Genomic DNA, 13,830 nt, shown 5'->3' on the forward strand with positions numbered 1-13,830 from the left:
GAGGAAGGACACGCAGAACGCCAGACGTCTTCGCCTCAACTTTTTTCTGCCTGGGTATTTCCAAGCTTGCAAAACGCAAGGCTTACGTCGATATCAGAGTACTACTTATATGTAACTAGTCTGTTATCAGATCGCTACATTAGCTTGCTGAAGAAAGGAGAGCTCTCGACTATTCACCTGAACGAAGGCTACCGATAGGGCTGTTGCTCTGATTGAAACAGTACCTGCATTTGGCGGCGCTTACAGCATCTTTTTTGCTGCCGCTCCTGATTATTTTTTGTGATCATACCCTAAAACATTTTTTGGAATCCACGTCATGCAGAAAATCGTAACCTGGCGGTGGAACTCTGTTTCATGTATGCTTCCAGCAAACGGCAAATGGCTCTACAGTGAACAGCAAGCGTGGAGTGAGACTTGCGCCTCGGCGCGAGGGCACTAGCGAAATAAGTTTTCTTCTTAAAGGCAATGCACTGCGTCTAAATTTCCTGTGATATCTTCCAGTTATTGGTTCTTACTCGATTTTATAATTTCGCTGCAAACTCCTCACAGTGAAGCCATTTGCTGCAAAAAATTTACATTTCCTTTGCGACACCTGACCTTTAACAGTCTATTAAAAACTGTTAAGAGACCATCAAGTCACGATCGCCGGCTGTCACGATCAGCCATGTGATAGACATAGTACAAGTACTCAGCTCGCAGAATCAGGTGCACCTGCTAAAGCAAACACCGCAACCCTTCTACGTAGATCAACCCGACTACGCACAGAGCCTAAACGGCTGATATACGATGCCAAGTTTCGAAAACTTTCTTAGTGCAGTGTCAAATATGATTTCTTCAGGGAGAAGAAGATGAATCAGGATTGGTTATCACTCAAGCGGCCAGATAACGAGCAAACCATCCTTTTCCCTTTCCGTCGCTGTAGTTGCAGCTATAAAATGCAGCGCAATAAATGGGCGGGAGTCTTTTTCCTGATGCGTCGCGTGTCTGCTTGAAGCGAACGATACAGGAGGGTGAAATAAGGACTCATGTTAGTGTGGCTTGTAGTTTGGTGTGCATATACAAGTATACTCAGTTAGAAAAATAAGGTGGACTAAAATGCATTTAAGAGTCCTATAATCTCCTATTCAGGGTTTCACGGGAGCTTTCAACAGCGCAATCAAGCACTGAGCGCTACTAACTATGGTTTTGCAAGTACCTCTCTGTTTTGGGGCACACCTCCCGAAAATTACACTGGAGTGACAACGTTCGTGGCAGTCTTATTAAAACGGCCCATGTATGAACACTCTGCGACAGCTGCAACATGAAATGAAGGAAGAACACCCAGAGGTTGGTATTTAAAATGCTGATGTTGCATCTAAAACTGATTGGCAATTTGGCTGAAATGCTAAGCAAACAGGAGGGTGAATGCTTTTTCCAACAGATCAGCAAGTATGTTTGAAAGGGTAGTTAATTGTTCCTGTAATCGAGAAGTATTTGTCCCCGTGCACTGCTAAAGTAGAGACGACTGCAGTAACCAATATTCCAGTTCTAAAGAAAACCTTGTTTTTGAAAAGCATCTTACCAGACCTCACTAATGTTAAAAACTTACGCATGGCAAAAGTAATAGTGAAAAATATACAGAGTTGACTACGGGATTTCTATCCCGGCTGCTTTAATGAGCAAAGTGGTAAGAAGGCATCCTGTACCTTACCACGCCCTATTTCGGTGCTTATGCGTGGTCCAGGAGTCCCGGAATACTGCGCTCTGACATCACCCCCCCCCCTCCCTTAATTTTAAATGAGAAACCCGATTTGCCAGGCGCTGCCAATACATGTTCTTTTTAGGGAAACGTGCAAAAGCATCAAACATTAAAAATTCTTGAGTGGTGGTTTCTCCTTGTGTGTCCATAGTGTGCTAACACTGCCTTGTGCCCATCACACTAGTACTTAAAGGCAGCCGGCTTAACCGGCTGCCACAGATTCGCACAAGCGACTTCAAGAACTTATCCCTTCCTTCATAAATAGATACCGGAGTGTAGCCACTTTATGCTGGCAGGAATATGGAATAGGAATTGGACAAATACTGAAGAGGCTCCTTCATTTTGCAGTGGGCATAGTTCGGCTGATGATAGTTCGGGATTATGGTCATGTTGGCATAATGGCAACATACGCACACTCAGCAGCTGCCTTAGTAAAGCCTTGTAGAAGCTATACTGGAAATTAGATATCTGAATAATAAATGCTCTATTGTTACTTTGTTATTTCACACTGAACTTTTTTTCTACAATAAGAAAACTTAGTGCATATCCGGGGAGTTCTTGAGGGACCTTTGAAATAAACAAAATTTGTACCTCTGGTGCAATTCGTGGAGACTCAAAGTGAGTACTATAAAAAGCAGACAGGACATAAGGAAATGACAAATATTGCTGTTTTTAGATTTCAATTTCCCCCAATGTAGAAGTATCCTACCTTTCTTACACAGAAGAAAAGAGAGATGTAGGCAGTGATTGTAGTAACATAACCCACAGTTTTGTAGAAAAACAAAACGAAAAAACATAATCATGATCCACCAATCTCGCTCAAAGAAACGTTCGGCTACCGTAAAGATAAAATTAATGCGAACTGCTCCATGTGCGAAGAGAGGATAACAGATGTTTGCTTAGGGACACAAACTAGATTCCAAGGGAAGGAAAGCGTAGCAGGGAGCGGCAGAAAGTTAGGTGGGCGGATGAGGTTAAGAAGTTCTCAGGGGTCAAGTGGATGCAGCTAGCACAGAACTGGGTTAATTGGAGAAATATGGCAGAGGCTTACGCCCTGCAGTGGGTATAGTGAAGCTGATGATGACTGCATGTGTAGTCAGCGCCGTCTAATAAAAAAAGCGCCCGTTGAGAAAGTTCTGTTCACGTCGGTAAAACAAAATCCTAATAGGAAGGACCAGTTCAGCGTCAACGCTGCTGTACACTTAATGAGGCGCCTATTTAGCAACTATTGACATCTCCGTAATCGAGAAATTGGATAGCGCGGTGCCAGCGATACGATTGTTCCCAATGAGTAATTTCAGTTTTCAAGTTGTAACGCGAAAGATAACAGCAAAAAAAGACAATCGGCAATTTGCTTACGTTTTTTACTGCCTACCTTTTTAGCACATGATGCTGAACAACAAATATTCTCTGAAATGTTTTACCTAATTTGATTTTTTTGAATGCCCTTTTTCCTTGTTGGCACTTTGTACGGCATTAAATTTTCATAGGTACTAAATTATACCGACTTAATAAATTAATGCAGCGAGCTCTGAAGCCTTGCAAACTTGGGTTACGAAAATCTTTGTAAAAGATGGACCACGCTAGCTGTAAATTGTCTTCAAGACTATTACGTACTTCACAAGAAAGGTTGACTCTGCAATGTGGAGACACATAAAAACGAAATAAGTGATTCTTGCCTCTCAAGACTACATTCAATTTTGATATTTAATAAGCTTATAAACGTTAAAAAAAGAGCAGCTGCACAGAGTGCTACAGCGTCAGAGTTAAATCTTATTTATACAATGTGATGAAACGAAGAAAAATGTTTGAATTCACTCTGAAACATATTTCAAATAAACAGAGCGACTTCACATACTCGTATGATTGACTAACGTTCTTAGGAGCGTCACATGACAGCGGTGATAGGGAGGCGAGAAGTTACCTAATTATGATAGAATAGGTGTTCAATAGCGAGTTTCGTGCTTACTGCCTAAAAAAGTTTATGTCGCTCCTCGTAGGGAACGGTGCACTTTCCCGCTAGTTAAGTTAGTGAATATTATGACACTCGTTTCCTTTCCACGTCTTAAATATCTAGAAGAGGTTTGAAAGGTCACTGTAACAGCTTTAAATCTGACATTGTTTTTCGAAGCAGTCCCAATCATAAATTATTCAATATGAAAGATCGAATCGCGTCGTAGCAGTTTTCCCGGCCAGTCTAGACTAGTAAGTATAATTATTTGCCAAAAGGGCGAAGGCAACGCGATTTCAATCTGAGCCTGAGTTGTCCACTGACTGCAATCGGAGAACACAAAACTATCTAACGGAGAACTCAAGGGGTCTGCTTACCTTGCCCCAGATTTAAAGCTTGAGGGGTGTCATAAGCGCTTGCAATAAGTGGGAATTTATTTCAATTTCGATATTTATGCACGTATCATTACTGCATAAAGAAGTGCCGATTATTTCATGGCGCTGACAACGCACTATTTCGAGGAACAAAGTTCAGGTTCTCTACTCACATTCGCAGCGTGCGACCTTCCCAGACCACCGTTACTGGCCGTCAGTCCGCGAGGGATTGACCGTGCGCTAGAGAATCGAGAGAAAACGTGACCTTGAATGACAAAACGGAAGGCGCTTCTCCGCTTATGCGCCGGCATAGGTCAGAACGTCCGCCACCAATTTTACTCTTGCGCAAGACAAAGAGAGACGAAGGAGAGACGCATCGGCATTGCGGGAGATGTTTATGTAAGACTGGTCTGACCAACGCCCGGACACAAGTAGGCAGTGTTTCAAGGAAAAATAAAAGTTGCTGGTGCAGTTAGGCGCCGGGGATTAGACGCTATACCGTCAGCGTTTCAGGATACAGCGGGTGCCAGACGAGAAAAAATGTCGTGCGAAGGGCTTTCGCTATTCCATGAAGTACTACTTTTTTCGCGCACACATTGAAAGAAAAGAATAGAGCGCAGTGTAGAATTTCGACAGCACATTTTTTGCACTGTGTGCAGATTCCCCGGAATGCAGTGTGCTTTAAAGTATACTTGCAAAATGTATAAAAATTACCCTTTGTTGCAACGGCAGCTACGAGTGGCAGTTGGAGCAACTGCCGCACGTGGACCATCTGCAATAAAAAAAAAAGCCAGCAGAATGTCAAGAAAAAAAAAAAACAATAACCTTCAAACAGTACTGAATCTTCGTTTGCGAAATATAAGCAAACACTTTCCTTTTGCTGCCGCCTAATTATGTGAAAATGACTGTCAATGATGTCAAAGCAGTTTTGCTTGCAACGTCGTAAGCCAAAAGGTGGGTGATGGTGCTAGCCGAAGCGATTCCCCGTACGTGCTTAGATGGTCGTTTACGTGAGAGACGTCAGAGGTTGGGCAGCTCAGAGAGCTAGGATTCACCCCGTTTCAGAAAAAAAAAGCAATAAGTGAGCTGACGGCTGTCAAGCAGCGGTACCGTCCTCGGCAGCTACGAAAAGGCAGCGCAACATCTGCTGACAGGATGTGGCACCGCTGTTTTGCTGAAAAATACGGGGTATCACATAGGTAACCCTATTCCGGGGCAAGAACCGCTATTGCACAAGTGCCGGTCAGGAGTAAAGAGAACTTTTATGAGAAGGTTGCCGCAGGATCGTTTGCTAGCGCTTTAGAAATTTATGCAGGCATTTAAAACCATTCCGAATGAGAAAATGTCTGTCACGCTACGCAGCTTTTTAAAACGCTTAAAACATATTATATTATTATTCTACAAAAAAAAGTTGTGTTTTTTTTCTCTTGCAATATTCAATACAACGCATACGAAATTCCCCTTTGGAGTTACAAATGAGGCTTGGTATATTGTTAGAAATTAACAGGGGGAAAAGTTTCACTCGTTCAATTTTGGCAGTTTTGTACTAAAAAGAAACGTTTCTGGACAAGCGAGATTGTCATATATGGATTATTCTGAAGTCGAGGCCCTGCGAACTGTAAAATGTTGAGTTTCCTGTCGTTACGGGGGAATGATGATGGTTCTAATGACAAATTAATGACGTGAAGCCGTTTTGGAAACTCCAAGATGCCATGATTTTGCAGATAATAAGCTTCGTTTTAAAGCGCTAGATGTTCAATCTGACTAAATAAGGTTTATTTGGTTTGGTTTAAGGGGTTAATGCGGTGTCTTATAACTGAGGCTTCGTGGGGCGTCGTAGTGGAGGTCTACGGAGCAATTTAGATCACCTGGTTTCTTTTTACGTGCACTAGCATGGCACAGCGTACGGACGCCTCTTCGTTTCGCCTCCATTGAAACGCAGCCGTCGCGGCCAGGATTCGATCCCGCATCCTTCATTTCAGGTTTCAGCGCCCTGTCACTGAACCACCTCGGCAGGTCAAAATAAAGTCTGACAACTCGCAAATCACTGGAAATACGAAGGCGTAATCATTTTGCATAATTGAGGAGCACCAATATCTTTCCCGTAACACAGCGTTTTGCCTTAAGTTGATTTTTCTTCACCCTTGTTAATATGCCTTAATTTTGAATGTTGGACTTTTTGATATTATAGTGGGTAGCATGCAGGTAGAATCTCGATGTAAATAAGTTCTGATTTTGAGTTTTCTAATTTAGATGGCGCGTGCAATCTTCCTGCACGCCATATTATCAGGAACACCTTTAGACGGTCGTTACTCCTCATATTGTTAATCCGAGGAGAACTGTGTTTGAAAAGGTGCTCAATAATTTACAGTCGTGAGCAAACGTAGAGAGACCATGCTCTTCGAGAAAACTGCCGACCATAATTTTCAGACAGTGAATCAGTTATCTCTGATACTATATGCTAGGCATTAGGTACACTCTAATATATATATATATATATATATATATATATATATATATATATATATATATATATATATATATATATATATATATATATATATATATGTATATATATATATATATATATATATATATTTATACATCTTGCCGAGCAAGTTTGTCTGGCCCATCTTTTTATAAAAATAAGGCAATCGTAGAATTTTGCGCGGTTTCTCCACTTTTGCTCACAGGTGCACGTTTTATCTCATATTTCACCGTCATGCATTTACATACGGAGACTGAAAACCGCTTCAGTTCTGACTAATCAAAACCGAGTAGCTTGTTATTAGTGCCGCGCTTTACACTTTTTGCATCTTTTGCTGGCCCCCTCACCCTGTAGTTAACTTACTCTGTACGCCATGCCAACCTGCTTAAGTAATCATTTCGTACCTTGCTGCCACCGCAACCTTATAATAATGTCAGAAATATTCTTACTTTCTCTAAATCCTTTCCTTCGCGCCCCCGCGATGATTCAGTGGTTCGCGGATCGACTGCTGAACGAAAGGACGCGAGGTTCATCTCTTGACCCCACCGACCGCGTTCGATAGATGCCCATGCACTGTGCCATATGAATGGCCACTGTAGAGTCTCTGGTGGTCGAGATTTCTATAGCCGTTCACTATAAGGTCCCCATACCCGAAGTCGTTTTTAGAACTTAAATGTGCGTAAATCCTACTTGTTTGTTATAGTGATCGTTAAAAATGTCCGATAAATAGGACCGGCGTATAAGCAAAGTTCGCGTTGTTGTTTCATTTTCAGGAAAACGACATACAAGCTCGCATTTCGGAGAACATACTAGCACGGACAAAGTTTTTTCAGCGTTCTTTTGAAAGCAGATTGTTTAAGTCAAGTTTGAGTTAACGCTTCTCCGTGTCTGGCACATGTACGTTTTTGCGAATCCGCGATCAGCTCTACATGTTCTCTGACATGCCGGGTGAATCCTTTCAATTCGAAATTTTCACGTATCAGGTTTGGATGCCGAAAATAAAAGCTCTAAACATTTGCTACTACTGAAAAAATGGTTTGGTTTATGGGGATTAACGTCCCAAAGTCATTAAGGCTACAGAGACACCGTAGTGAAGTAGTGAAGGGCTGCAATTTGACCACCTTGGGTTCTTTAACGTGTACTCACATCGAACCGCACAAGGGAACCTAGCTTTACGCCTCCATTGCAACCAGCCGAGGCTGAGTTTCGATCTCAAATCTTTGGGCACAGCAGCCGAGCGCCATAAGTACAGCAACACCGTGGCGGGGCAGGTCATTTAAAACTAGGCTTGCACAGTAATCGGTGTACACCAGAAGACCACTTACATAAGAATTTATTGCTGCATAGCTGCCATCGAAAATGAAACCCTGCCGAGTGACAACCACAGCAACCGTACAGCTTGCCAACTTACAGGTGCAGCTGCTCTTCGGCTTCATAAAAATAAGCAGAGGAAAACTACGAGTGTGAAAAATTCGCAGCTTGCCAATCAAAGACTGCCGCTTAACTACACAGAAGGAAGCACCGACCAAACAGGATGGCGACAAATGAGCTTCTTGACAAACGAAAACCTGCTGCTGAGAATCAAGTAAATGGAAGGAAGCCCAAACCAACTTCGAGTGTAATAAATGCGCATTTTGCCACCCAACATTGCTGCTGATACTGAACTACACAGAACAAATCACAGAGGAAGTAGCTGTGGAAAAATGCCGCATTCATTTGTCTATCCGGTGCTTTGAATATGTTTGCAAAGGGAAGTATAATGCAGTCAGCCTACGTCAAAACGATCACTGTTGCAATACACACTGCGCTAATTCTTGAAGCAGTGGTAGCATGCCTAAAGGCTATGATGATGCCTTTCCTGCGGTATGAACTGCCGCTGCTCCAACACTTGTTTAGAGCTCCCGTAGATGTACCTTAAACACCTGTCGTTATGAAAAATGAGGAATCTCAGCAAGCGAGACCGAGGAATGCTCCCAGTTAGCGTAATTGGCGAGGAGAAACTATCGGCGCTCATGTACGTGTATGTATACATGTACGTGTATGTTTGTTTCTTTTCCATATTAGCATAGTTGCATACTTGCAGTAACTGGCAGGGAAGCTAAACGGCTGTCCAGCTTACTCGAAAAGCTTATTAGAGAAATTAGTGTATGCTGGCTGTGAAAAATACTTCAAGTCCAGGCTGAAGCGTTTTGCTCGCGAGGGAAAATAGCTTTACAGGAAACTTCCTTTTTCGAGCCATTACCAGCCATTTAATAACGGTGTGAAAGTGTTAAGACCAATCAGCGTCGGTGTCCCAACCGGTAACGTGGCGTGCATCGTCTGTTCAGTGGGATTGACAGTGCGCTGAAGCCCCGCGCATACAATGCGTACAGGGTATATGAATCTGAGCCACCCTTGTGTGCAATAAGCATGGAGAAATCACAGAAATCTGAAACTGAATAGTATCCGATTGTTTTCGGTTAAAATGCCATTTTCGATCTGGCTTCTAGGTCCATGCGTTTCTACTTCCGCCAAATGATTGGGTTTATTGAGACCCCGCTGGGCAACTAATGTGCTTTTATTATAAGACGAATACAATATTTTCTGAGCAGACAGGGATTACAGTGAACTACAGTGATGGTGGTAGCTTCGTCATTGAATATTTACCGAAGTTTTTACCAAGAGAATCACCCAGCGGGTCATTTTGGCGTATCTCGTACGTACGACAGCGTCCGCCGCCGCTTCCTTTGGCCAGGTCTCTATCGCTCTGTTCGTCGTTACGTTGCTTCTTGTGACCGGTGTCAGCGACGGAAGAAGCCCTCGGCTATGCCTGCTGGATCCCTGTAGCCGATCGACATCCCAGTAGACCCGTTTTCCCGAGTTGGCATTTTCCACTTTCTGCGTCGGGGAATAAATGGATTGCAGTGGCCACGGATTACACTACGCGCTACGCTGTCACCCGAGCGATACCCACCAGCTGTGCAACTGATGTGGCTGCGTTTCTTCTTCACGGCATCATCCTGCTCCATGGTGCTCCATGCCAGCTGCTCACTGACCGTGGCCGTTGCTTTCTTGCTCGAGTAGTCGACGAAATTCTTCAGTATTGCTCCATCAAGCACTCTTTTACCACCGCTTACCATCCACAAACGAACGGCCTCACCGAACGCCTCAACCGCACGCTCACGGACATGCTGTCAATGTATGTCTCGGATGATCACTGTGACTGGGATATTAATTTGCCGTTTGTAACGTTCGCGTACAATTCCTCTCGTCACGACACAATGGGCTACTCACTGTTTTATCTTCTATACAGCCGCGACCCTCCCCTTCCGTTTAACAGCGTACTGCCTCCCACTGCTAACGCCAGTTGCTACGTTCGTGACGCCATCTCCCGAGCTGACGCCGCCCGTTGTATCGCTCGCCGACGACTAGCCTCCTCCCAAAATTCTCAAAAACGGCGCCATGATTCTCGCCACCGGGATGTCCACTACTCCCCGGGCTCTCTCGTCTTGCTCTGGACTCCCGCTCGTAAAGTTGGGCTGTGTAAGAAGCTCTTGCCACGCTACGCAGGACCCTACCGTGTTTTACGGCCTGTCACCCCTGTGACATAGGAGGTCACCCCTGTACATCCGCCGCGACAGTCCTCTATGCCACGGACCGAGATTGTTCATGTCGCGAGAATGAAGCCGTACTACCCCTCCAGTAGTTCGTCCTAGTACGCACCGGGAGACAACGATCAGAAACAGTGACACAGAAGACGACTAAGTGGTAGCAACGTTTAGTGCTAGAAGAAGGTTAACGCTGTTGTGATTCTGTGCTTTGTGTGCTGCGTCAACCTGGACTAACCTTCGTGCACTAACCTCGCCACGTATCATACGTATTAATATTACCCCCAAACTTTTCCACGTATCAACGTGATGAACTCGACAGTAATCTCAAATATCACGATCATATTGTTTTTTTAAATATCAAAATGGTGCCTGGAATTCGCATGCTTATCAAACATTGCCGGACTTTAAAGTTATGACATAATAATTGCATTGTAATATTCATTCATTCACAGTCCCATCACTTACGCCGTAATACGTTCGATAAATAGAGCTCTCATATAATTTCGATTCAGGTAGTTCAGAACAAAGACATTAGAATATATGCAGCTCGCGAAATGTAAATGCCGCAACTCAATCCATGCGTATACCTTAACCGTTACTGACGTCTTTAAATTTCATATAGCCATTTCTTTACTCAAGCTCGTAAACAAACAAAAGCCATGTGCTACATGCATATTACTCAGCCTTATAAATTCTAATATTACCAGGTACGCCTCCAAAGGCAATTTGCTCTTACCTGTTGGTATCGTTGCTTGATTACTTGTTTGTTTGCTTTGTGAGGTTTACGTCGCAAAGCAATTTAGGATATGAGAGACGCCGAAGTAGAAGACCGGGGAAATTTCGACCACCTGGGGTTATTTAACGTGCAGTGACATCGTACAGCCAACCGGCGCCTTGCTTTTCGCCTCCGACGAAAGGCAGCCGCCGCGGCCTAGATTCGATCCCGCATCCTTGGGCACGGCAGTCGAGCGCCCTAACAACTGCACCACCACGGTGGGGTAATTAGCTGTCATCAAACCGCGAACTACAGCAAACAAACAGTTCAGTTTTTGTGAGTAGTAATATAGAGCGCCCTAAATTTAGAAGTTACACATTCAGCTGCATTACACCATCTTAGACATGAACGTAAACATCCCATAAGAAACACTACTTAACGATGGTATTATTTACTTCGCTAAACTATCTGATATCATTAGTGGTAGCGCGTTGTCTCTTATTACACGGAAATGTTTTCTATTATTACTCTCAGATGTTATCATGCTTTATTCTTACTGTTTAGGCGATAGTTTCATATACTGATGTATATGTATCACGTTTAGAATACTTACGTACCGTCTTTGCCAAAAGTAACCAGGCTGCGTGTTGCGCTTCCAAGACGGGTAGTAGAAAATTCGTAAGACGCCTGAAGCTGTAATTCAGTGTAAAGTAAAGGCGAGTTTCTGTCCCCACTTCTCAAGAGGTGGTGATCGTCTGGGACTCAATGTTGGCTTTAGAATGCAAGCGAGAAGCAAAACATGCAGTCTGGTTACTTTTGGCAAAGACGGTACATGCGACGTGTGACGGTTTTCATGCTGTGCTTTGTTTTGCTTATCACATATGGTTATTTCATACATGAGTTCCCCTTCAGTCGCCGTCAGTGACATGGAACCTACTTTTCCTTGTCAATTTTGTAAAACAACTAAGCAAATGACTAATAAATTCTGATTATGATTTACGGCATCGATTCTCCTTCATTTTGGCACCATTTCTGCTCAACCTGGGCATATATTTGTATTTACCTGGGCACCAAAACGGGAACATCTGTGCACCGAACGCGATATAACGATACGATTGCTCCGCTCCCTGAAGCTTAAGCGCCCTCTACGAGGATGGCGCCACAGTGCCACGTGCACTAGCGCATAGAACACCGCACTTCGACAGCAGATGGGGCCACAACCATTCGAAGTGCATTCGGGCGCGCGGAAATACCGTGGCCCCATCTCTGGAAGCGCCAGCATGACGAAGTAAGTGGGATAAAGCAGGATGAACTGCTGCTCAGTTGGCAAAAAAACACTTCACCGAATCATGGTCATCATAGCTGGCGAGCTTTACTGCTACGACAAAGCTCACCGGCTGCAGCATTTCTGCTGCTAAGAAAAAAAAAATAAAGAAACAACTGAAGCCATCACACAACTAGCAAAACGTAAGCAGTCAGTGCACAGGTAATGGGATTCCTCTGCAAGAGTACAGAACTGTCTGGAGCCTGACACGGGCTGATCGCCTTCGCAAAGCGCCGGTGCTCCCTTGCTCCCTTGAACGTAGTAGAACAAACAAGCTGGACAGTGGTAAATGACATGAATTAATTTTTAGCTAGTGTGAAGACGTGCATTCCACACAGCAAATTCTTGCGCACTGACTACAGCCATTGGCACTCCAGGTTAGAGCGGATATTTGTTTTCCCCCGCACAGTAGTTTTTTTTTCTTCTACGCATACCATGATCAGTAAATCACAACATGCATGCAATGCTCTATCTTTCGTTTATTCACGTACTCTGTATTTCAAATTATCACAGTACTGGACAGCCTGCCTGAGACTACTCACCATGCGTACCGCTACCTGAGGTAGCCGAATCTTCTCGTTCGCTTCAGTGAACGTCCGTGTCAACGCGTTCATTTAGAACAATTTGAGACCTTCTGGCCTTCACACGATCGCTCCTTTTTTTTGGGGTCGGTACTGCTCCATGAAGAAGCCAGCATCTTGTCCATTCTTTAAGCAAAAGTGCCTGTAGCTTCACAAGTGATAAGCGCAAATTAAAACGTGCGCACCATTTCTTCTGCTGCTCACCGAACATTTAGCGCCAACTCTAGTACGAAATCTCGCTCACTGAAATGTCTGCTGCGCACATCATGAGAATGATCACTCGCTGATTTGTAATTCAAATTTTTAATAAGGAAGGTTCTGTGAGCTTATGTTCTGTGAGTAATGGGAGCTTGCGCCGGGTTCCCTCACTTAAGCCCGGGTAGAGAGCAATAACGGACCGTAGCAACCGCTTAAATAAACTTCAGTAGCCTCAGTCACTATGCAAGATCAAAAGGTGCAAGGCTAGCACTCTATATCAACACAAACCACTGAAATAAACACTACTATATGTTATTAAAACGCACATATTCAATCTAGCGTCTGCTTCAGCAGCAGTAACAGGAGTCACGTGATCCCACTTTCTCCCTAGATAGACGCTAGCGCCGTTCACTCCAGGGGTGGGACTCGCGCTCAATAAAGTTCATCGCTGTGTTACGGCGTCAGCTCATGGCGTTTCCCTCTTTAGCAGGCGATTTTATTGCCGCGGGGAGCACTCGAACACGCTGCTTTTCCTACATTGTTGTCAGTCCGGCATGTATTCGTGGTCACGTACACTTCTGCATCGTTCTGCATTTCGATGCCTTCACCATCACTGCTACTTAAGCTGAAAATTGAAGGAAGAGGTGGCTTGCGGAAACCGATCGCTTTGAACGTTACACGTAGAAGCAAAAGACTACTCTGCTTTGCCGACGACGTGCGATGCCCGAAACCATCGCAGGCTTACATCTACTGTCGCTTACGGAAGAGGAAGTACTCCTACGTTTTTAAAATTGGCTACTTTTAGAAACACGGTCGCTCCGGATAAGCACACGCTCACAAAATGTCATCGTATTTATCGTACTGAAACATA

The sequence above is a fragment of the Amblyomma maculatum genome, chromosome 5 (genome assembly GCF_055883805.1).
Source record: "Amblyomma maculatum isolate TAMU_Amacu chromosome 5, ASM5588380v1, whole genome shotgun sequence".
Classification (NCBI taxonomy): domain Eukaryota; kingdom Metazoa; phylum Arthropoda; class Arachnida; order Ixodida; family Ixodidae; genus Amblyomma; species Amblyomma maculatum.